General features: G+C 33.4%; 1 protein-coding gene across 3 annotated transcripts in view; it reads right to left on the minus strand.

Moving 5' to 3' along the window:
* Nucleotides 1-24,624, minus strand: part of LOC135225787 (uncharacterized) — a 374,753-nt gene that overhangs the window by 349,356 nt on the left and 773 nt on the right. For 2 of the 3 annotated variants that reach the window (XM_064265265.1, XM_064265267.1), the window contains exon 1: nucleotides 24,195-24,624. This exon is cut by the window's right edge and continues 766 nt beyond it. The gene's annotated coding sequence lies outside the window, so the exon portion shown is untranslated. The remainder of the gene's footprint in view (nucleotides 1-24,194) is intronic. The other variant, XM_064265266.1, reaches the window with a different exon arrangement.

The following is a 24,624-nucleotide window of genomic DNA, read 5'->3' on the forward strand; positions in this document are numbered from 1 at the left end:
TCACAATCCTAATATTCGATCTTTCGTCAAACTGTTTTGCAGTGTGTGTGTGACTTGTAGGAAATCAAAGACCAAAGTACAGAGTCAGCCGCCGTTGCCACCTCTCCCTTTGAACTGAACCAGTATCGTGCACCTGTTCTTTGCTACTGCCATTGACCACACAGGCAAGTTCTAGGCCAAAGAACAAGGAGACAAATCAAGGAGTATATTGCAGTCATCATATGTTTAAGCACCCTGGCCACCTACCTAGATATGGTCACAAATCTCACGCCGTCAGAGTCATTCAGACTGTACGTTTCCTTGTCGCAACCTTTATTGCTCATAGAAGCACATCATATGGCACTTCCAATGGAAGCTAAAGGTGAATCAAGTATTGTTAGTGAAGACTGCACAATGCCAATATGCATGACCCTTGGCTCGCATTATGCGAACTTATGCTACTTCTGATATGGCCATGTGAGACAGTACAATTGTTCAATGGAACAGAACATTGTTTGCATGACCCTTCTACCATAGTTCCCTGAGTGTGAACCCTTTAGTAAACCTTTGGATGAGGAAAATACCTCAGACTGTGAGACCTCTAGTGAACCTTCCGACAAGGAAAGTAAAGTAGAGACTCGTGAACCGAGTACCACAGAGAGTGAGTTAAAGGACATGCAACGGACTAAATTATGAACCTTGCTCGGGGAGCAAGATCCAGGGGCATGCATTTGCTTCTTACTTCATTATTTCAGAACAGAACCATGTGTGAAACTAGGATATATATTCCTCACCTTCTTAGATGGAAAATGTCCAAATTTTGAACATAGTGGCAATTTGGCCATCTCCCATCTTTAAGCAAAAAAGATTGCCAGAGATTTATTATTGCATTTCTTAACAGAAAGTGTATTTCTTCATTAGTGTTCATAAATGCTGTGGTAATTTTATGTAGTTCCCACTTTATTTTGTGCACTTAAATATTTTTCCTGCATCAAAACTAAGTAACTTTTGTGTTGGTGCCAAAATCATGCATCTTGGCACTGGAATTAAGCGAGTTTGCGGCAATTTCATGTGCTACTTGTCTACCATACTATGATTAATTTATGCTTATCTACTCAGCCTAGATTCTAATCATGAATACTTGTAATCATCGTGTAGAGTCACAAGCCATAACTCCCTTGATATTTGCCATTTTTCATGTTGCAACTATCATTATGCTACAGATATAAAAGCAGGTGGAAGCTTCACATCTCCCTCTTCTCTCTTTGGACCGTCGGATAAGTTGTTAATTACGTACTTTTAGTTCATTGTCCAAGGGGCGGGGCCGCGTTATCATACTTTCATTTAGACTAGTGATAATGGCAGGCACATGCTGATTCGAATTTGCATATCTCTTTTGTTCATTGCCAGCAATTGCAATGACATTTATTTTTGTTAGTAATTAATGGCATTTTAGGAAACATACTCTCTCTCTCTCTCTCTCTCTCTCTCTCTCTCTCTCTCTCTATCGCTCCCTCGTCTCTCTCTCTCTCTCCTCGTTCTCTCCATCATCTCTCTCTCTCTCTCTCTCTCTCTCTCTCTCTCTCTCTCTGTAATGCAAAAAATGGTGTTGCGTTTTGTTAACCTTACCATGCAATAAGCATGAAACATCTTGTGCTAAGACAAATAAAACATTCGTGTATCGCTGTTATTATTTATACGTTCATATGAAAGTATACACACACATACATGAGTATCATTTATTCTTCTGTTTTCAATTAGTACATCAAATATCATGTGGTAACACATAATTTTGAATTATTTGGCTGAAAATCGTCTTCAACAATTAAATATATCCAAATTATTTAGATTTACAAAGTATCCCCATCCACAAGGGTATGGTGGTCATTAAATATCTGCATCTGCATCCGCATCCACAGAATTAAAAGGCTGATATCCGCATCCGCAAATGTAAAAAAAATTTATATCCGCATCCGCAAATCCCATTTTCAGACATCCAATACATCTCTAGTATATTATCTGTATTATTATTGGAAGATACGTTAACCTAAGGAGCCCAACCTTACAGGAGTTCAAAAATCTCTACAGCAATATCCCTCTCATATATTAAAAAATTATCAAAGAATCTAATGATGAATTATCAGAATTTGCATACTACAGATATTATTAATATAAATAGTATGTATTTTTTTTCTCGCGCTTTTTTCGTAAAACACCGGTAAGAAGCCATCATTCTTACACGTCATAGTGATATCATAGTTGTGATAGAAGTCTTCAAAATGGTTTGTTGTAGTGTAACATAATCATGTATATTTTAAAATTGATATTAAATACCAAAAGTGCAAAACATATCAGCAAATATTATTCAGGTGAAGTTCCAGCAAGATCAGGTTGGATTTTACAATTTATCACAAAATTAAACTATGTAAATTTAACAAAGTACATTAACAGAAAAGCGGACTCGCGCCACCGAATAATTTACAAAGGGAAATAAACTTTAAAACAATGACAATGAAGTCATAAATGTACACAAGGACAAGACAGGAAAGTTTTAGAATAACCGTGGAAAAATCACATGAAATCAGTCTCTAAAAGTGTCACCGTGTCACTCAAGAAAAAATCTTTTTTGTGCAACATTTTGTCAATTTGATATCTCCAATAACGACATTCACATGAACTGCAATATTTCACATGTCCAAAAAACCGTTCACCACTTAAAACTATGGAGTAATATTTATCAAATCGCATTTCAAAGTGTAACAAAGGCAATTATCCCTGTTTACATAGGCAAACTGTAGCTCCAATCAGTTTGCATTACCTACGTCACAGAATGTAAACATAAGTCATTGTGAATGGCCAACGACTGATTTTCTTATAGATATTATAAAGACAATATAACATAAAAATACAGTATAAATGGATTTAGTAAATAAAATACAGGTTCTTTACCATTACCTTGATTTTAAATACAGCCATGATATACTAATGACAAGGTAGTCCCGCTCTAGCGACGGGTTTGGGACATTTGCGCATATGATTTTGTGTCGTCATCCAACCGGTCGAAGCGACAGTTCATTGATGTAAACATAGGGAGAACTGCCATTATTACACTTTGAAATCCGATTTAATAAATATCCATCCATAGATTTCAGCGATGAATGCGATTTTGGACATACGAAATTAAGTATCTCGTGTGAATATCGATACTGAAGAAATCGCATAGGGAAAATGTTGCACAAATAAGGTTTTTTTGTGTGTGAAACTCAGACTGACAGGATCCTGGAGACTGATGTCATGCGGTTTTTTACACGGTTTGTTAAACTTCCCTGTTTTGTCCTTGTGTGCATTTGGGACTTCATTGTCAATTGTCTTTAAGTATATTTCCTTTTGTAAGTTGTCCATTGGCACAAGTCCGCCTTTCTGTTCATGTATTTTGTTAAATTTACATTGTGAAAGTTCTATCACAAAATTAAACCATGTACTTAAGTGTTAATCAGATTAAAGGGTAGAACCAGATTGCCGTGCAGAACTACATGATGGGGGAATTCCAATGTAACAGGCTGCATCATTTCAAGTGTGATCCACTTTAGTGTGAAATACAGAGCACCCCAACCTCACACACTTATAAGGACGTGAGACCCAACAGCCACACTCTTTCCACCAAACCAGACTCGACCCCAAGTAATTTCTGGTTGTTAAAACCCACACTCTAACGCAGAACAATAAAGAATAGCGGTGTACACATGCCAGAGTACAGAACTGAAATAGTTATGGGCCAAATGACGAGTGAAAAGGATTCTAAACTGTCCATGGTTTATCACCAAGCATAATAATGCCTTTTCCTATGTTTAGCAGTTCATTTAATGAATAGTTGGTCTTGTCAGGCACTGGCAAGAGAACTGTTTGTGAGTGATTTAAATTTCAGAAGTACTGAATTTCTATGATTTTGGCTCCAGTTTAAACATTTCATTGTTGAAGTTGGTTTTATGTTTATTTTTTTTAATTTAAGCAAGTGATCTTCATATATTGCACAATTTGCATAGGTTACATACTTGCCTGAGTTGAGGCTAGGAATTAGTTCCAATCAATAGTCAATTTTGCCATGCTGAAGTGAAACTGCAGGTATCTATTGCAATTTAAAGCTACTTACTAAGTGCAAAGAAATCACATTAAGTGTTCTTTTCCTTGTAAGAAGTAACATGGGTTCTTTTGTGTCAAAGTAACTACAGTTGTCACTACGGTATTTTTAGAATTAAAATATATATATATATATATATATATATATATATATATATATATATATATATAATATATATATATATATATAATAATATATATATATATTATATATATATACATACATATATATAGATCGACTTAAAAATGTCCTTTAGTATCTAATACGCTCTTACTCGGAATTAATATATTTTCTTATATGTTAAATGAAGGGGAATTTTTTACTCGATTAGAAATTCGTCGGCTCATGGGTGTGAACCATCAAACCAGTAAATTCAGGACGCGCAGTGAAGCATCTAGACCACACAACCACTCAAGAGGGTATAAGTTTATGCCGCCTCTCAACTACAATCCCCTGTTGCTCTCAGGTATTCGTTGTTTTGGAGTCCGTATCAACCCACTTCGACCTAGGTAACATTGTAGTGCTTTTGTCTGCACGTAGCCATTATATGAGTCATATCACATCAACATGATTCATATACATACATCGAGCTACAAATGTCCTTTCATACGTAATTTGCTCTACCTTGGAATTAATATATTTTCATATATGTTAACAGAAGGGGAATTTTTTAGTTGAAAAAAAATTTGTCGGTTAACGGGCACGAACCATCTAACCAATAAATTCAAGACGTACAGTGAAGCATCTAGACCACACAGCCACTGCAAGCTGGTATAAGTTTATGCTGCCTCGCATCTACAAATCCCTGTTGCGCTGCAGTGCTTTTGTCTGCTCATATCCATTAAATGAGTCATATCACATTACTGTGATTCATATATATACAGCTACAAATATCCTTCAATATCTAATTCGTTCTACCTCGGAATTAATATATTTTCATGTATGTTACCCGAATAGGAATTTTCAGTCGCTAAGAAATTTGTTGGCTCACGGGCGCGATCCACCGAACCATCAAATTCAAGATGCACAGTGAAGCTCTAGACGATACAGCCACTGCAAGAGGGTATAAGTTTATGTCGCCTCTCAACTACAAATCCTTGTCGCACTCAGGTTAACATATATGAAAATATATTAATTCTGCAGTAGAGCAAATTAGATATTAAAGGACATTTGTAGTTTGATGTATGTATGTATACGAATCACAGTAATGTGATATGACTCAAACAAGGCCAATACAGTGGAGGTCAGACGGAGAGGAGATTATCGGTGACTCACCTTCCATTACTGGCCTTGGACTCAAATAATGGTTACATGCGGACAAAAGCACTACAACGTTAAAGAGGTCGACTGAGTCAATGTATATAGGGTCTGCTCAACTTGGCACTGGGGGCGGAGCTAATGCTGTGACGTCACAAGAGTAACACTTCCCGTGCTTCTCCATTGAATTACTTAAACCTTTAATTTTTTTACATTTAATCCATATCACATGGTTTTTTCATAAAATCTTGATAAAATCTGTAAAGAGGTCACATGCTTGATGTTTTTTAATACCCATTCTCTCATTTAGTCACAAGCCTTGTTTTATTTCACATAAAATATACCAGTTTCAACACACATAGCTACTCCAGCTTTCTTCATATGTTTATTCTTTACTTATTTATTTACTTACCTATATACTGGTTTGCTCTCTCTCTCTCTCTCTCTCTCTCTCTCTCTCTCTCTCTCTCTCTCTCTCTCTCTCGCTCTTTCTTTCTTTCAGGTAGTAATATTATCAAGATATTCTTTCACTGTGTTCATACCTCACTTTGAAAAGCAACTTTTTTTTTATTTATGCTAAAGGTTAGAATGATAGATTAATTATATTTACCAAATCTAATTGTGAATGCTAATTGTTATGCAATAAATACAAAGAAAATGTGGATACAGGCAGTGTAAAAAATGGCAGTTGCAATTGCACGACTTGACCACAAAAAAGAAAACAATATTAAAAGTATAAGAAGTATATCATATAGGATATAAGGTATCAAAGGAATAAATGAAGACAATGATACAGGGAACACATTTCCAACAAATTTCTCATTAGCACTTCATATCATATAAATATACATCCGAACACATAAGTTTACATATAACACAAACTGTATACATATAGGTATTAATTATGCGTTCCTCAAACGATTATAATATTTTCGGTAAAAAGTACAAAAACGTATTCGTCAGTCTTGCTTGATGTAACTGATGACGTTTCACAAGGGGCAGGGCTAGATTTCAGATCTCCCACGAACGCTTAATTTTTATCATTTTTGCGTGCGTAGATAATTTTTTCTGTGCGTGATTATGGATTTGAAAGTAATTGTAATTGTAATGTGTCATATACCAATTGAAAGGGCATTCGTTGTACTTTTACATGGTATATTGTAAAATGTAATAAGATGAAAAATTATGTAAGAATAATTTGGTAAATATTTACATAAAATTTAAACATTTTGGTCCGTCTTTGACCTAGAATTCCTCGAGAATTTCTGAGAACACCTATCAATTTTATTTATGCATTATATAGTAAATTTTATCAGCTTTCTACTTCAGTTTTCAGTTTCTTTCTATCATCACCCCTTAGTCAGATATGCTACGAAACGTGAATATATGTAGGTTGACGGATGAAATCATTGCACATTTTTGTGTGCGTAGATAATTTTTTCTGTGCGTGCTTGTGGGCTTGAAAGTAATCGCAATTGTAATGTGTCATATATCATTTGAAAGAGCATTCTTTATACTTTAACGTAGTATACGGCAACACGTAATAAGAGGAAAATTTATATAAAAAAAGCCATCTGAAAAATAGTTATATAAAAATGTTATCGTAAATATAGTTTCATATATATGTGGTCCTTTTGTAACTGATGACGTTTCACAAGGGGCGGGGATAGGTTTTATTACCGCCTCGTGAGCAGACCCTATATACTTTGACTCTGGAAGTCGAGGTCGGTTGATCCCGACTCCAAAACAACGAATACCTGAGAGCGACTGAAATTTGTAGTTGAGAGGCTGCATAAATTTATACCCTCTTGCAGTGGCTGCGTAGTCTAGATGCTTCACTGTGCGTCCTGAATTTGTTGATTCGATGGTTCGCGCCCGTGAGCCGACTAATTTCTTATCGACTAAAAAATTCCCCTTTGGTTAACATATATGAAAAGCTACAAACTTTGTTAATATCCAGTGCCATTCCCAAAGTAACACACGTTGGATATCAAACATTTGTAGCTCCACCCTTTTTTTATAATATATATATATATATATATATATATATATATATCCTTTGTGTGTATGTATATATTTGTGTGTGCATGTGAAGAGGATAACAAAAAGGAGGTGTTACACATTTTCCTATTGACATGAAATAACTATGTACACGTTTCAGAGCCGAACTGTATCATCATGGCTTTAAAAAATTATAAATATTAAAATCAATACAAAAAAATGACTCTGGTAAAAACAACTAAAACCAGTCAAGATATACAATATCAAAACCGAAACATATATTTGTAAAGCGACCTAAACCGTCAAAATACCTACCAATTCCAATTCTGAGTGACCAGAATCAGTACTTTTTTCAAATAAATAAATAAACAGCAGAGTAGGAGTCAGTGAGGAACTACTGTAAAGAGGGAAGTTTCATCCGCGACGTGTATGATGATTCAAAATTACTGCACTAGGAAATGGCTGGTTTGCATATTCCCCAATATTTGAAAACTCCTGCTTACTTGTTCAAGCCAGTTTTGTAGCTAACTCCACGGTGGGAATCTATCCATACTTTTAAAATTCTCTTTGTAGAACCAAGATAAGTCCCAAAGTTACACCTTGGACAAGTATATCTATATACCCCCATGCAAGCTTTTAAATTCCTCTATCAAAGCCTTGCTAGATAAAACAAGGTTAAAAAAATCATATTTAAAACAATTTGAATTGTTCCCTGCAGTGGGACTAGAGAAAAGGGACACAACATCTGCACTATCTTGAGTAATTATATATCTGACAAACATGCTTCATTAGGAAGAGAAAACTCGTTTTGAGAACGGAACTAAATTCGTGGCTATTTTGTAACTGACCGCAATGTACGAGGCCAGAATTAAAGTTTTGTCATTAAGTGCTATTGATAATATCCCCCTATTTGAAAAATGAGCTGAAAAGGGGAGACCCTGCGCATTCACCTTTTTACCTGGGAGATAAGACATCATTTGTTTTGAAATACTGCATTTTCATTACGAACAACTGTACTTTTCACATTGACAGGCGGAACAGACTATAATCGTCCTTTTTGAGGAAGGGAAGCCACCTACTCCAAATTCATAAATGATTTATGTGTGAAATGCTGCAATTCACATTGAAATTTCTTTAGATCGAGTTAAGTACATAGACTAAGCAATCATTCGAGGGACAAAAAGAACAGTGAATAGGAAAGTTTAAAATTAGGTAGACAGAAGTTGCAACCAAAGAATAAACAACTTAGGTCATTTGGATCTGGGTAAATTTGGAATAGTAATTCCAAAAGTACACGATCTGAGCCGATGAACATTTTCATTATTACAGACAAAAGAAAACATCTTTTTCGTACAGAATAGTTTGAAAGAAATCTTAAGAGGATAAAAAATTACATCAAGCGCAAAACAACATGATGAAAGCTTGTTTATGTTCCTTGTACAGCCTTTCCTGACAGGGCGCTCTGTCTCAAGAAGCCCCTTCCTGGTTTCTTGTTATAAAGCGGAATGATGAAGTGGCCGCCGATAGGCTGAACTAATGAACATTAGAAGGATGACATGATTAACTTGGCAATATAACAAAATTAAGGCATTTAATTCGGCTTTCCTCTGCTTCGTCGATATATGTATGTGTGTGTGTGCATGTTGTGTTTTTGTGTGTGTGTATGTATACAGTTATTACCAAGGTTTAGTAAAATTTATATGTAAAGATACTTGTGGCTAAATATTTAAAAAGTCACATGTATATAAGTGATAAAAATTATTAATGAACCAAAAGTTATATATAAACTTGAAGTCAACTTATATCTCTCTTGACGGCGAGACAATCTTATACAATATAATTCCCCTTGGATGCAAGTTATTCGCAAGGTATAGTGAATTCGATATTAAACGAATCTTGTGACAATATTTGTGGCTCTATCTATTCATACAGTATATATACATATATGTATATATATGCATACACACACGTATATATATATATATATATATATATATATTATATATATATATATATATATATATATATATAAAGGTTTTTTGCCACGAAGGAAAAAATGAAAAAGCGAGATAGCCAAGTACTTTCGGTCCTGTTCGGACCCTTTACTGAGGCAAACTGATTTTACAGAGAACAACACAATCAAAAGAAAGCTTAATATACAAACTGACACTACAATATTAGCAAGCAATAAGGGCGATTTTCACTCTACAGAAAGGCGGAGCCACCTGAGGGTAGCCACGTCTTGAAGGATACAAGCAGTAAACAAGTGATTCTCCCAGAAAACAGTACATTTTGAAAAAACACGGGAGCATATACAATTTAATATCATGAATTTTTTTACACAAATTTTCCCCCAAAAAATTATTATTAATGAAAAGACGAAAGAAAATGTAAATATATATATATCGAGCAAGAGAAGGAGGGAGAGAAAATATCGAACCAGAGAGAGAGAGAGAGAGACATCATCATTTACAAAATTCCTTTTAAGGATTGCCCATCGTTTTACGTTGGTCAGTCAAGTAAAAATTCATGTGTACGTATTAAGCAGCATATGTATTCAGTTAGAACAGCCCAGACTTCAAATGCACTGTTTATACATCTGAGTGAAAAATCTCATTGTATTAATTGGGGCGATACCTTGGTAATTGCTAGTCTAATAATTATGTTTCAAGAAATTTACTGGAATCAGCAATTATACAAATCACTAATAAAAACAACCTAAGTCTTAGTCTGGGAATGTACCATTTGGACCCATATATTTGTAAGATGTTTATGAAGGACCTTAAAATAAATGAACAACTAATAAATTAGTCCCACATGTATATAGTTATTATTTCTCTCTCTCTCTCTCTCTCTCTCTCTTCTCTCTCTCTCTCTCTCTGGTTCGATATTTTCTCTCCCTCCTTCTCTTGCTCGATATATATATATTTATATTTTCTTTCATCTTTTCATTAATAATAATTTTTGGGGGGGAAATTTTTGTAAAAAAATTCATATTAAATTGTATATGCTCCCGTGTTTTTTCAAAATGTACTGTTTTCTGGGAGAATCACTTGTTTACTGCTTGTATCCTTCAAGGCGTGGCTACCCTCAGGCGGCTCCTCCTTTCTGTAGAGTGAAAATCGCCCTTATTGCTTGCTAATATTGTAGTGTCAGTTTGTATATTAAGCTTTCTTTTGACTATGTTGTTCTCTGTAAAATCAGTTTGCCTCAGTAAAGGGTCCAAACAGGACCGAAAGTACTTGGCTATCTCGCTTTTTCATTTTTTCCTTCGTGGCAAAAAAACCTTTCTTTATACATAGCATCACATTTTATATACTTCGTGATCAAGTTATTTATATATATTATATTATATCTTATATATATATATAATGTATAATATATTATATATATATATATATATAATATATAGATATAGATATAGATATAGAATTATATATATATAATAATTATATATAAGATATATATATATTTAAAATATTATATTAGAATATAATATATATATATCTAAAATATATTAATTATTATTATATATATATATTATTATATATATATATATAATATATATATATAGATATAGATATATATGTATATAATATATTATATTATATATAATATTAATAATATATATATCTATTATATCTAACTATATAGAGATATCTATATATTGCATAATATAATAATATATATCTAATATTATAATATATATTATATATATGTATATATAGATATATCATATATATATAATAAAAATAGATATATCTATATATCTATATATATATATATATCAGGCCTAAATTTCTTAAAGATATATTTTTTTTCTATATATAACAATAATCATATATAATATATATATATATTATATATTTATATATAATATATTATATATATATGTATAATATAGATATATCTATATTTTTTTAATAAAGATATATTTATATATTATATATAAAAATATATATATATATATATCTATATAGATATATATACCATATATTATAATATATCTATATATATATATATAGATATATATATTGTATATATATAATGTGTGTGTGTTTGCGCGCGCGCGCACGTGTGTGTGTGTGTTAACGTTGTGTCGTACAGGACGAGGTTCTTGCGAAAACCCACACACTAAATAACTGTTTATGTATGTGCGTGTGTATATATATATATATATATATATATATATATATATATATATATATACTATATATATATATGCATATTAGCCGTAGGGTTTCATTTTACTTTCAAAATTTGGCCATAAAACTAATTACTGGAGTACTACTTTCAGCCATTTAGCGCTTAAGGGAGTGAAACGAGGGTGCTGCATTGGTGGGGCAGCAGCAAAACAGTGGAAAGGAAGTGTGAAGGGAATTAATGTAAAAGGCTAAAAAGCGGGAGCAGCTGCGGGCCAAGAAGACTGCAGCGCACCAGGCTTGGTGCACTGGTGATACTAGCCTCGTACGGGATGTTAGCCAAATGCATTTTGTAGACTTCAACAAGAAGACATCCTTGAATGATTACAATAAAGTTGCCGAGATCTCCTGCTAAGTACATGACTAGGAACTGAGTATTACCCGGCATAGACCAACATCAAATATCCGGTTGTCAATGACTTATGTTCTTCAATCAGCAGAAAGACCTGACAAAAGAAACTTCCTACACAATGAGATACATTGGAATACTGAACTCAGACGGGTTCAGCATTATCACCACATGGTTCATGTTATAATTTACAGCAACAGAGCTAAGTTGACTCATATTTCATAAGATTTTTTTCGTTTTTAGCAAGGGCAAAATCATGATTATTTCTTTGGTGTTCTTGAGAATAAATAATAGAAACTGAATGCTTTTGTTTTGTTTTTTTTTTTTTTGTTTTTTTTGTGAAAGTCAACAAATGGATGAGGTTCGCGCCCTGTCCTCTATTATTATTTCCAAAACCACGAAGGTAGAAAGAATTCTGGAGCCCATAATATTCAAGAGATTTTGAGGCACTAGTTAATGGTTGTTATGCCTGATTTGTGATTTTATGAAGTTTGGCTGCGAAGCAAGGCACTGGCTTAAGACAGTGAAAAGGAGGAGTTGGAGTGGTTGGACAGCAAAACAGATCCAGAAATAATGGAGACGATGCACAAGGATCGTAAGGTGAAACTGGGAGAAGAAACCCCATAGTTGTACTAAGAACTAAAAGTTGAAGAGGCTGGACAGCAAGATTAAGGAAAGGCGGAGGGAGAGAGGGTAGATTAAATATCTGGAAAGTGGGTGCAGCCATGGGCCGAAGGGACACTAAAAATACGTTTTAGTAATACCTACAGTGCACCTTATGAAGTACACTGTCGGCATTCCCCAGCTACAGAGTTGAACATGGTTGTGGCTCCCAATTTTCATCCCTTGAAAACGAAGACACTATAGAGTACACAAAGAAATTCAAGTTAGCCATATGAGGTATACCACAGCGCCTGTACAAACTACTGGCGACTGTAATCAAAATTAAAAAGCATGACGTCATAAATTCCAACCATTTGTTTACATAAATCCCAACCATTCGTTTACATACTGATTCCGGAAGGTATGTTTTGGCTGCAGCTTATGTAGCCAAATTTTTATTTTTGTGGATTTTATTTTAAATTTACTAAAACATACCTATTAAATGAATATTACAGTTGCAATATATAAGAAATAAAATTGTATTGTGTTTGTAGTGCTGCCCAGCATTCATGGTAAAAAGAGAAAATCTTTGAAGAAAATTATTAAGATCAAGCCCAGAGTGCATGATGTAAAATTGAAAATTCTGAATACATGATATAAAGAGAAAATCTTGAACTCAGGGTATCAAGAGAAAAATCTTGAATGTATGCTTTTTACATTTGTGACATAGGTCCTGACGTTTCATGTGATGTCACTGCCTCTTCCTTGATGACGGCATTAGATTACAACTGCTTGGTGGCTTTCACGTTATGCATGCTGTTATGGGAAAAAATTTGAGTTGAGTATCTTTGTGGACTCTACAGTATCTTTGCTTGAAAACCACTCTTTCCTCGGATCAACAGCTGCCTCGAGAAAATAAAACTATGGATTCTGGCACAGGTGAAAATGTACACAAACATTCATATTGACAGACAAACCTATGCAGGATCATATGCACCTCTCCTACGCATAGCTTACTGCCACAAAGGAGAGCAAAGCTCCAATTTATAAATGAGTTATATTTTGTCTTGATACTCAGGAGGAAACCTTGTGGGGAATAGAACATTAAATTTTGTTGAATGAAAATGGGTGCAGCGGCATAAATTTAGTATTTGGAAACTCAGTTAGACTAGACAATGTGTCATTTATGCTACAATATGGTGAAGCCAAGAAGTTTGTTAATTTCTGTATTAAACATTAAAATTTGGGTAATATCTGCCTATAGAAGCAATTTATGCTTCTCCGGTGTTGATTTCTTTGATAAAATTGTGGTCTTCATTTTAAGACTTTCAGTCAACAGACCTTTGCCATAACTGTGATAAAAGACATTTCAGTTTATACATTGCCTCCAAAGTTAATGTTCATTCTATGATGCTCATTCATGTGCGCTTTAAAGCAAAGATATGGTCACTCGTGTTCAAAATAGTGACAGAATTGTCAATCCTAACCTCTAATTATTATTTCTTCCTCATAATGTAATGACATTTCTCTCTCTCTCTCTCTCTCTCTCTGCATAATAAATAAATAAAAATGTGTGTGTGTGTGTGTGTAATCAACACAGAATCACTTGTGGAACAGAAATTAATTTCTGTCTCACATCAGAATAGAACCCAGGTCTTTCAACTGAAAGGCAAGGCTGCTGGCAACCTGAGTTTGAACCTGGTGTGAGTCAGAAATTTATTACTATTCCACACGTGATTGTGTGTTATTTCTCTAATATTCACTCAGAAGGGATAATTCGAATGAAATGCTGTCAATTCGGTCATAGCTGATTACCACCAGGAAAAAAATAAAAGACTGGGTTAGGTCCTGATAGATTTCGGCTTTATTTCTAAGACACTGACGAAGGACTGATGCCTATGGTTGAAATTCACTACATATGATAAGGCAATATTACAAACAAATTTACTGACCGTCAACTGAAAACGAAAACTCCACACCTGACAGGTGCCAGGAGGTGGAAACACATGGTCGTTTGTGCCTGGGTCAGGAACTTTACTTACAAATTTGATTATTCTTATCTCAAACCTCTTTCCTACCTTTATTAAAATTTACAAATTTTACAAATTTCTGTAGAAATGAATGGATCAAGTTTATACGTGCCTTCACTGATTATCATGCTATTACAAAAGCTTTCTTTTATAAACCTAGACTCAACTTTATTTCTTTCTAGTGCATTATTAGAAAAACCTATCTTTTTGCCCTGTCATGTTAACTGTATGATTGATTTTACTAACACTTACCAAATTTACACTGTCCACCTGTGCATATATTACACATTTTTATGCTGTTCTGTTCTCTTTTCCAAAGTTTTTCCAATTTGACCAATATAATAGCTATCACACAACTTACATGGAATTTAATATACACGCCCTTTAGTATTTTTGGAGAGTTCTTTATAATTCATGTTTCATTGTTTTATTGGTCTTAAATGATAAATTAACTCGAATTTCCTTAAGTAGTCGGGCAATATCTTTCAGTCTTATGTTATATTGAGTACAAGTAGGTTGCGTTGCAAATTTCTTTCTTGTTTCAACACAGTAATTTTTGCCACTTCTAATGCATTGTCTAATACACAGTCAGGATATTTAAATTTCTTGCCTGAATTTCTAATCTATTTCGTCATCAACGTATTTAGGGCTACATTATATGATATGCTCTTTAATAAGGAAATAGATGAACATCGATTTGCCACCTTCATTGCTTAACCAGAATAAAAACGAACATACATAGGCAGAAATATTGGTATGCTTTCTGTAAACACTGTATATAAACCCCTTACTAGTTTTGTGTATAAGGCTGTCCAAAAAGGGTAGGCAACCATCCTTTTCCATTTCCATAGTGAATTTAATTGTTGGTGTTGACGTCTTCAAGTTGCCGAAGAAGTTTTGAGAGTAACATTCCTACTATTAAAATTTACATTCTTTTATACATAGTTTAGTTTGTTCCCCTTGAATGTTCCTGGAAAATGTTATATCCCATTGTCTGCTCTCTTATGCATCCTATAGAAACTCAAGCAGATCGTCAATAAGTACCTTTGAGAATAATGACACCACACGAAAACTCACAAGCCAGGATTCACCTTTAATCTGTACATAGTTTATTTTAAATATATTTATCAAGCCAAGATTATTCCTTATATCAGTACCAAGAAATGATAACGGCCAATGGGTTCAAAATATTCATTAAGTATATACTTGGCTAAATTATACATATATTACAGAACCAGATGAACTGATAATTGGATTTTTCCACTAGGCCACTTGTTAGTTCAGATGACTTAAAGTGCTGTAAAGATGGAGTGACCCAGGAAGTGTATGGAAGTTATACTGTGAATGGTGCACTGCATATAGGAAGCTTTATGCACTGACGATGAATCTTTTGTGTGGATGCATGAGGCAGCCAATATTTAAGAAATTTTTGTGCTTTGGATCTGTCAACAATCCACCAATTTAAATTAGGATTTTCTTTAGAGCTAACGTTTTAGCTAATGCCTAATGCTGACTCACCTTATTTCATTATTTTCATATTTGAAGGTGAGCACAAGCTGCACAACATAGCTTGAAGGTTTAGGATTGTTGAATCTTAAAAAAATATCTACCCATTGTCTGAACACTTTCCATTATGTTTTTTTTATTCTATTTTGCGTTTTTGCAAGCAAATGACTGTCGTTTCATAAAAAAGAAAGGTACAAGCATTATTACACACAATATGCAAGTTCATTTGCTGATAAGCTGACAACTGGGACAGAATCCCATCAGCAGTTATTTTCTAAAGACAAGGTCGTTAGCTTTGGCTACAGTGGCACTATTCAGAATAGAGGGTAGCCTAAGACTGTTTGAGACTTAACCTTCGATTTTCATATTCAATTGATTTACAGTCATTTTCTTATGATATTTTATGCAAATTCAATACATTTAATCTAATTTACTCCATCAAACTATGAATATTGCTGCCTACTAACCACTGTCGAATCCAGGTGAAGGGGGCCACCTGGGCATGTCCCCCCCCCCCCACCCCCCCCCCCCATGAAAATTAATGACAAAATAATAATATTGAAGATTTAGATAGTAATAATGACAGATATCTATTATAGAAATAGTAATAAAATCTTGAAAACATAATATTTATAACAATAATGTTAATAATATAATGGATTCAGTATTTTCTGCCAAAATAAATCTTATTATAATCTTTACAAGAGATACTATATACAATATTGTTGGAATTGGACGGACTATTCAATTCTTAAAGTATTCTTACCTTTAAATACTAAATTAATATCAATATTTTTTAGAATCGGTGTTGCAGATATGAAATTGGGGTGAAAAGTAAACAGAGAATATTCTTAAGTTCTGTGTTAACTCTGGTTGGATTGTAATACATCTTCTTTGCATTATTCTTACACAAATCCAGAAAATATGAAGGATAACATACTAGTAAATGTTGTCTTAATTAGTTTAGCATGGTTTGAATAAAAATTAATACCTGACAAATTATTTGTTAGTTTCCTGTATACTTTAAAACAAAAATTAGCATTATTTATGAAAACTAAGACATCTACACATGGGATACAACTATTTTCTTAGTATTCTATTGTGAATTTTTTGGAAAGGGAATTTTATGGAAGGTACAAGATTATTAATTATAATTAGGAAATCAGGTATATTTACATTGTATTTTACAATGCAAAAACAATCATCTACATATCTTACCATAAAACCTTGGAGAATAGATTCCTTGGAATAAGCCTAGTCTCAAAAAATTCCATGTAGATTTAGAAAAAAGGGGTGAAATGTGGTTTCCCATAGCCACGCCAAATATTTGTTCATAGAAGTTACCATTGAAGGTGAATTCACAATTTTCCATACAAAGGGTTATCTATTTAATTATGACATTGGTGAGTCATTCTAAATTATACAAATCTAAATGTTGTGATAGATATAGAAGTAAGTCATCAGTAAATACTTTAGTGAAGAAAGATGTCACATCACATCTAGCTAGTTTATCTGTATTTCATAATAATTAATTACGGGACAATCTAGAACAGAAATCAACAGAATTTTGTAAATGAGAGTTTGAAATAGTACCCAAGATGGGTGATAGTAATTTAACTAAGTATTTAGACAAATTATAACTAATAGAACTGATAATGGGACATATAGGAAAATCCCTCTTAGGGGTTTTGATTAGTCCATATATGTAAGGTAGGGCTGGGCCAATCGTCCTCACATATTCTTTTAAGACCCGAAATCTATTAGTATAAATTTAATTTTTGCATTGAAACTTTTTATGACATCAGCTAAGGGGTCGTTCTTCATTTTTTTGTGAGTGCTAGTCAGATAATGAATTTACCATTTTTTGTAATATAATTCTTTCGATCCATTATTACAAAACTATATATTGGATTTATCAGCTTTAATGTGTACACTTTTATCTTTCTTTGTTATATAAGCCTTTTTGGAAAATTCATTGTTTTGTTTGGTATTTGAAGTAATTAGAAAAAAAGGCCTTTAAGTCAATTCACTGAAGATGATACTATTGTGTTTTTCTTTTCGAGTTAAGTTATTCCTGAGATGATGTTTGTACGTGAGATGTTATCCATAATTGAGTATGATAATCCATAGCCTAAAGCGAGTTTTAGATTTCGATTCAGTTCTTTGTTTGAGTGTTTGAGAGGTTCATTACACAATCCTCTTTATCTTTTGTGCTACAATGAATATATATATATATATATATATATATATATATATATATATATATATATATATATATATATATATCTATGAGTGTGTGTGTGTGTGTATGTCTGTATATAAAAAATTGGTGCCCCATGGAATTTTTCTGGATCCGATAGTGCTACCAACCAAGAATAGATGGCTCTGCAGATTCATTATTAATATTTTGCTGCCTGTTAAAGGATTTCTCATTTTTTCTTTTTTCTTATTTTCTTCTCTTTTTATTCGTATTGCAAGATGAGTTGCAATCACGGATGGAAAAACACAATGCTCCAAGCCCAAGATCCCCTGTACATTAAAAGAAACTGAGAAGGAAAAGATTAAGTATACAATGAAAATGGAAAAACCAAATACAATTAATAACGTGGCCAAATAAATGAGGTCAGTAAAATAAACTATGAAGTGAGACGGGTAATTCTGCTCAACAATAAAAGCATTAGCAACGTGCTTGAACTCCCGAAATTCCAGCAATTCAAATGTATAATTAGCCCTTTAGGAAAGTATTGTTGCCAGTGCACCTCGTGATGCACCGTAAACATTACTGAGGGATGTTTGCAGTGTCCCTTCGGCCCTTAGCTCTACCACCTTTTTAACCTTTGACTTCCATTCCCACTTCCTTTTATCAGTCTTACTGTCCAACACCTCTGACTATTACTCCTTATTGCAACCGGAGGGGTTTTCTCCCAGTTCCACCTTTGAATTAACCCTGCACTTCACTTCATATATTTTCTGAATATCTCTATCATGGTGTGCAATCACTCTAACATCATCTTTTCACTGTATGAAGGCTGGATGGCCGAAAGTGGCCCAGTCCTTGGTTTAAATAAATTTCATAAATCAAATCAACAACATAAACAGAAAATCATTCTAACTGTTGATCACTGAATTAAAAACTTATACAAGCTTTTGCAGCAGAGAACCATGCATAAGAAAGGCAAGAATTAACTGCAAATCTAATAATAATAATAATAATAATAATAATAATAATAATAATAATAATAATAATAATAATAATAATAATAATAATAATAATAATAATCCCTTCGGATAAACACGTCCCCACAAAACTTTTTAGCAACTCCCAATGCCAAATTTCTGTGCAACTGAAAAAAATGTAAACTGGAAATGTTTTCTTGTAATCAAGAATGACACCTAGATTTTTTTTCAATGATTTGATTATATATGATATAGAAAATCTGCACTGATAATTCAAGCACCAGGGCACTTCCAGCCATCTACCGCCAGGACAGCGAGAAGAGGGAGTTGGAGTCGCTAGACACACCGATAAAGTTATTAAAAAATTTGCGACGAGGAGAACCAGGAGAGAGCCCCATCATTACACTAAGGAGTAACAGTTAGAGGTGTTGGACAGCAAAGCTGAAAAAAGGAAGCAAATACGGAGGTAAAATAAAACGCTAAAAAGTGGATTCTGCCAAGGACCAAGGGACACTGCAAACACCCTTTAATAATGCCTACAGTGCACCAAGTGAGGCGCACCAATGATACTACACTGTAAGTCATAGAACTTTAAATGGGTTGCGTGCAATTACAGATATACTGTCAATGAAAAGACCTAGGTTGGGTATCCAATGCCCTTCGAGTTTTATTAGATCTTAATTTCACCATATGCACCATGCATTACATTTACCAAACCTCGGTTAAGAGATTGATTGACATAATGCCTTTACTCAGGCAGCAAGCTTGTGTTCAAAGGTGAATCACTCGTCATGTAAAGGCTATTGGCCTAATTTAAAAAGTAATGGACCAAGAACGCAGCATTGATAGACACTATAGATTATATTCCTGTGGCTGAAATAGCATAAAACAACAAATACTGCTAAATAAATTACTATAACAATAATACTCAGTACTGCCCTACTAAGTTCCATCTGTCTAAGCTTGAAATGCAAAAGCCTCACTAAGTGCACAGTCAATTGTAATAAACATCTTGACCAGAATCTAAGGATTTATGTATGACACTGGAAATTATATCCATTGTAAGAGACGAACAATAAAGTAGGGAACAGATGATTCTTTGCAAAACAGCACTCAGAAGTTTTCCCAACAGATTTTCAAAATCTAAGATAATATGCGATTACAAAAATAGACAAAACCACATTTACCTAATAAAGCAACAATACTAATTCTCCAGCTAGTGCAAAAAGAACCCCATAAAACATGGAAAACTTAAACGGTAATCCAATGCCTCCAAAAACATGTCTAGTGAAAGATTTTCAATTTCACAAGATATACTATAGCTACAATCGTTAGTTTTCCTTGAAATATTGGTGAACAGAGCCACATGGCTAAAACACACAAAGAACCAAGTGTACACCAAAGGGGGCAGTTTGACAGTAAACCAATATCTAAGAAACTGTATCATAAAAGAAATGGATGTTTTATAGTCAAATTGTATTAATATGCTGCAAGCCACAGCCCTGAGTCAGATTTACGTATTCCATGCCTAATCAGATCTGTTACCTTTCCAAAAGTTATAATTTATGCTTCCTCTTTGTCAAGATAAGTTCATCGTACAATTGTTATGAAACCATGATAACATCATGGTTCCATACCATTATCAAATCAAAAAGATATTATCTGTTTAATTTGACAATTCAGCAATTATGAAAGAACTCACCTATTTATTATTCTCAATCTTTTACTGAAAACTTTAATGCAAGACCTCTTCTTAATATCATATTATTTATTAAAAAACTGTTAGGAAAGGAATACAGTAAACATAAATTTATGCACACACATAAAATTAGAAACTAGTCAGTTACATGAATATCAGTTTAAAGTTCATTATAATTTAAAGTTATTTATTACTTTCTTAACTTGCTAAAGAATTTTTTGAGAAAGACAAGAGATATACGCAGTTGTTATTATAGGGAAAAGAAACCTTACCAGTGGCCCCCTCCCACCATCCTATCTCTCTCTCTCTCTCTCTCTCTCTCTCTCAGCGACGAATGCACCCCAAAATTGTGTGGGATATTGAAAATGTTCTCTAGTCGACATTTATATAGTATAAATTTTATCAGTTGTGAGCAAAAATGCTGTTCAGTAGGGGGCCGGCTGTTGTATTTAAACCATCAGACCTACTGAAAATTACTCTTAATGTGTCAATTTAGTGCATCTATCAAGAAATAGTATGTTGAAGTACTTCAACTGAATCTAAAACCACAAGAGAAGGCATCGGCTCCTGGGTGTATGGAGGGGTGAATTTCCCCCAGAAAACGTTGCCAGACACATTTTTTGCCTTTCTTTATTCAAATTCAAAGATATAATATTAATTAAAATCCAATTTTTCAGTGTAGTCCATTTCCTCCCGTGTACTGCCATTTATCATATTCAAAATTATTCATCATATTTAAAATTGTGATTCACAAAACCTTCGTGCTTACCCTTTAAGCTATTTCAATCAGCAAAGGTGACTTTTCAAAAAAGAAAAATTAAAAAAACGATAAAAGTCGACAAATTCATACATGAACTTGTGAAGTTTGGATGGCCCCTTCAAAGAGAACTTACACAAAAGTAGCTGCTCCATACACCTAAACAGTGACATAGATATTACACAGCATTGGCATGATGCACATTAGACTCAGACCGAATTTGACACTGAACCTGTCACTCTGGCCTCGATATTCCAGTAAAAGCTTCAATCCATCATGAGAACTTGAAACCATTTTCAAGAATTTGCTTTCTAGACTATATGTAGCTATATCCTCAACACCCTCCACATTTCCTTGTTATTATTAGTTCTACCCTAAACATTTCTTACATCCATACAGCTTTTTCCCTGTGCTTTCAAACTTTTCACACAGTGTTTGCATAACATCTGATCTACACACTACTTCATAGTCTAACCCTATTTATCATTCTCTCACTTGTTTTTACTTTCTCATTCAAAATCCTATCATACACCTACAAATACAAATTCTTTATCTTATAAATTCCTGTGGTGGAACCTTTCTGTCATTCTTACACACTAAACTCCATCGTACTATCATCGCCGTATTGTATACCCTCTCACTTGTAATCTCAATTCCTAGTGTTCTTGCATTTGCTCAATTACTTACTTAGCCTCGTTAAGTCCTCAGCAGTCACTGCCACAAACAAAATTAAACTTACATTAATCAATTTTTTATATCATTCAGCTCTGCTTCTCTTCTGTCATCTGCATTCGGTTAATATTAAAAAAAAACCTACTAAACTGAAAATGGACTCCATTCGTTTCAAGTAACATTAATCGTGCATCTTTTACCATGAGATCTATTTATGAATTAAACTTTTTGTCTTAATATACTTATTCTGTGCAAAAAAACGAATTCTCCTAAAAGTTTGTGCACAAATTCTCCACACTTATTCATCTTTTGCCCAGTTTTTTTTCACTTTTGTCTCTATCCGTTTGCAAAGCCATACATGCCCATTTCAAGTCATGCAATTTTTTACCTCAAATAATCTCCTTCTTTCCTTCGTAAACCTTTCATTGTCTTCTCCCAACACTTACAGGTTTTTTCCTTCCTATCCTATACCCACAGAACCTCCCCATTGTCCTTATGACGGATCTTTCCTAGACAGTGACCCCCAACAAGGCTCAGGGGTCGTAATCTAGGGATGATATTTCTTGGCGGTCATTACCTAAGATTGGACTACTTGGGGTCACTATCTAGGAAAGATCCCTTCAAACTCCATCATGGAATTTTACAAGGTCATCATTTACTTCTTCAACGCTAGTCATATTTCATCAATTCCTTTTAGTCATTGGCTTATCTCATTTTATATACATATATATATATATATATATATATATTATATTATATTAATAATCAATATCAGTTTTCTACATATTTTTGGATTTTGTATGACTACGTTTCCATATCTCTAATGGTTAAATGTATGATTTTATTTTGCGACTGCGTGATCCTGGATTATATCTTTAATTTTTACACTTTTGACAATTAATCATCTGGTATTCTTCACAGTTTTGTTTACCTTGCAACCTTCGTTTCAACTGTCTTTCATTTGTGCCCCGACAATGCCTGAATAAACAGGAGAAAATGCTTGGCACTGACCTTCCGCCTGCCGTTAATTGCCTGTGGTATTCGCTTTTATTATGAGGTCACACGTATCTACTGTGATTTTTCAATATATATATAATATATATATATATATATATATATATATATATATATATATATATATATATATATATTATATATATATATATATATATATACATATATATATATATATATATATATATATATATATATATATATATATGCATATAGTATATGATGTGCGGAAGACGGTACTTATAAGTAATTACAAATACTATATTATATATATATATATATATATATATATATATATATATATATAATCTAATTGCGTATACGTGTACAAAGGTATTCCTAATCATTTCTAATTACAGTCTCAATGAATATTTAACATGGTATGAGTAACCTAGTGAGAGGCTTCAACATACATCGCGCTTGAGCAAATCTATGTGGCAAGGTATTCGCACTAATAGAGCCAGATTCACAAATGATACTTGCTTCTTACAGAAAAATAATGGTGAATATATAGTAACACGAATATTTAACATGGTATGAGTAACCTAGTGAGAGGACCGAGCAATCACGCATTTCACGACTAAAACCGTTCACAAAATACTTGCCGTACAAAAAAATGAAAAAAAAAAAAAAAAAAAAAAAAAAAAAAAAAAAAAAAAAAAAAAAAAGTCTTGTCAGTAGGTTGGAACTAATAATGATATTGAAAATATCTTTGTTTGCAAAGCACCACCACAGCGGTCATTCAAAATCATAGCCAGAGAGAGAGAGAGAGAGAGAGAGAGAGAGAGAGAGAGAGAGAGAGAACTTTACCTGTGAAATCCTAGCAAAGAACAGCACATCGTAACGTTGACGGAGAGATTCCTGAAGCTTGAGGCCCTTTCTTCAGATATTGCTTATATTTTCTCTAGGGACTCAGTTATTGTAGTTTCGAGTAACCAGGAACTAGATCCTTTGCCTTTGTAGAGGTGACAAATGCCGTAGTAATTTCCTCACTTCCGCAAGTTTTTATGTTTGGTTTCTTTTACGAATTAAACATTCATTACCTTCACATATAAAGAGCGTAATTGATTATCTATACAGTTTATTTTCATTTTAGGGAGAAAATCTTTGAATCTATTTATTAACTTATTAAGAATAAGGATTTAATTTAAATATGCCACTACCCTCATGTTTAAGGAAGGTTTTAAAATTCCACTATCGGCCTTTAAGAAACGTTTTTTGTTTTTTTGTTTTTAGTTAT

Source organism: Macrobrachium nipponense, chromosome 13, assembly GCF_015104395.2.
Source record: "Macrobrachium nipponense isolate FS-2020 chromosome 13, ASM1510439v2, whole genome shotgun sequence".
NCBI lineage: Eukaryota > Metazoa > Arthropoda > Malacostraca > Decapoda > Palaemonidae > Macrobrachium > Macrobrachium nipponense.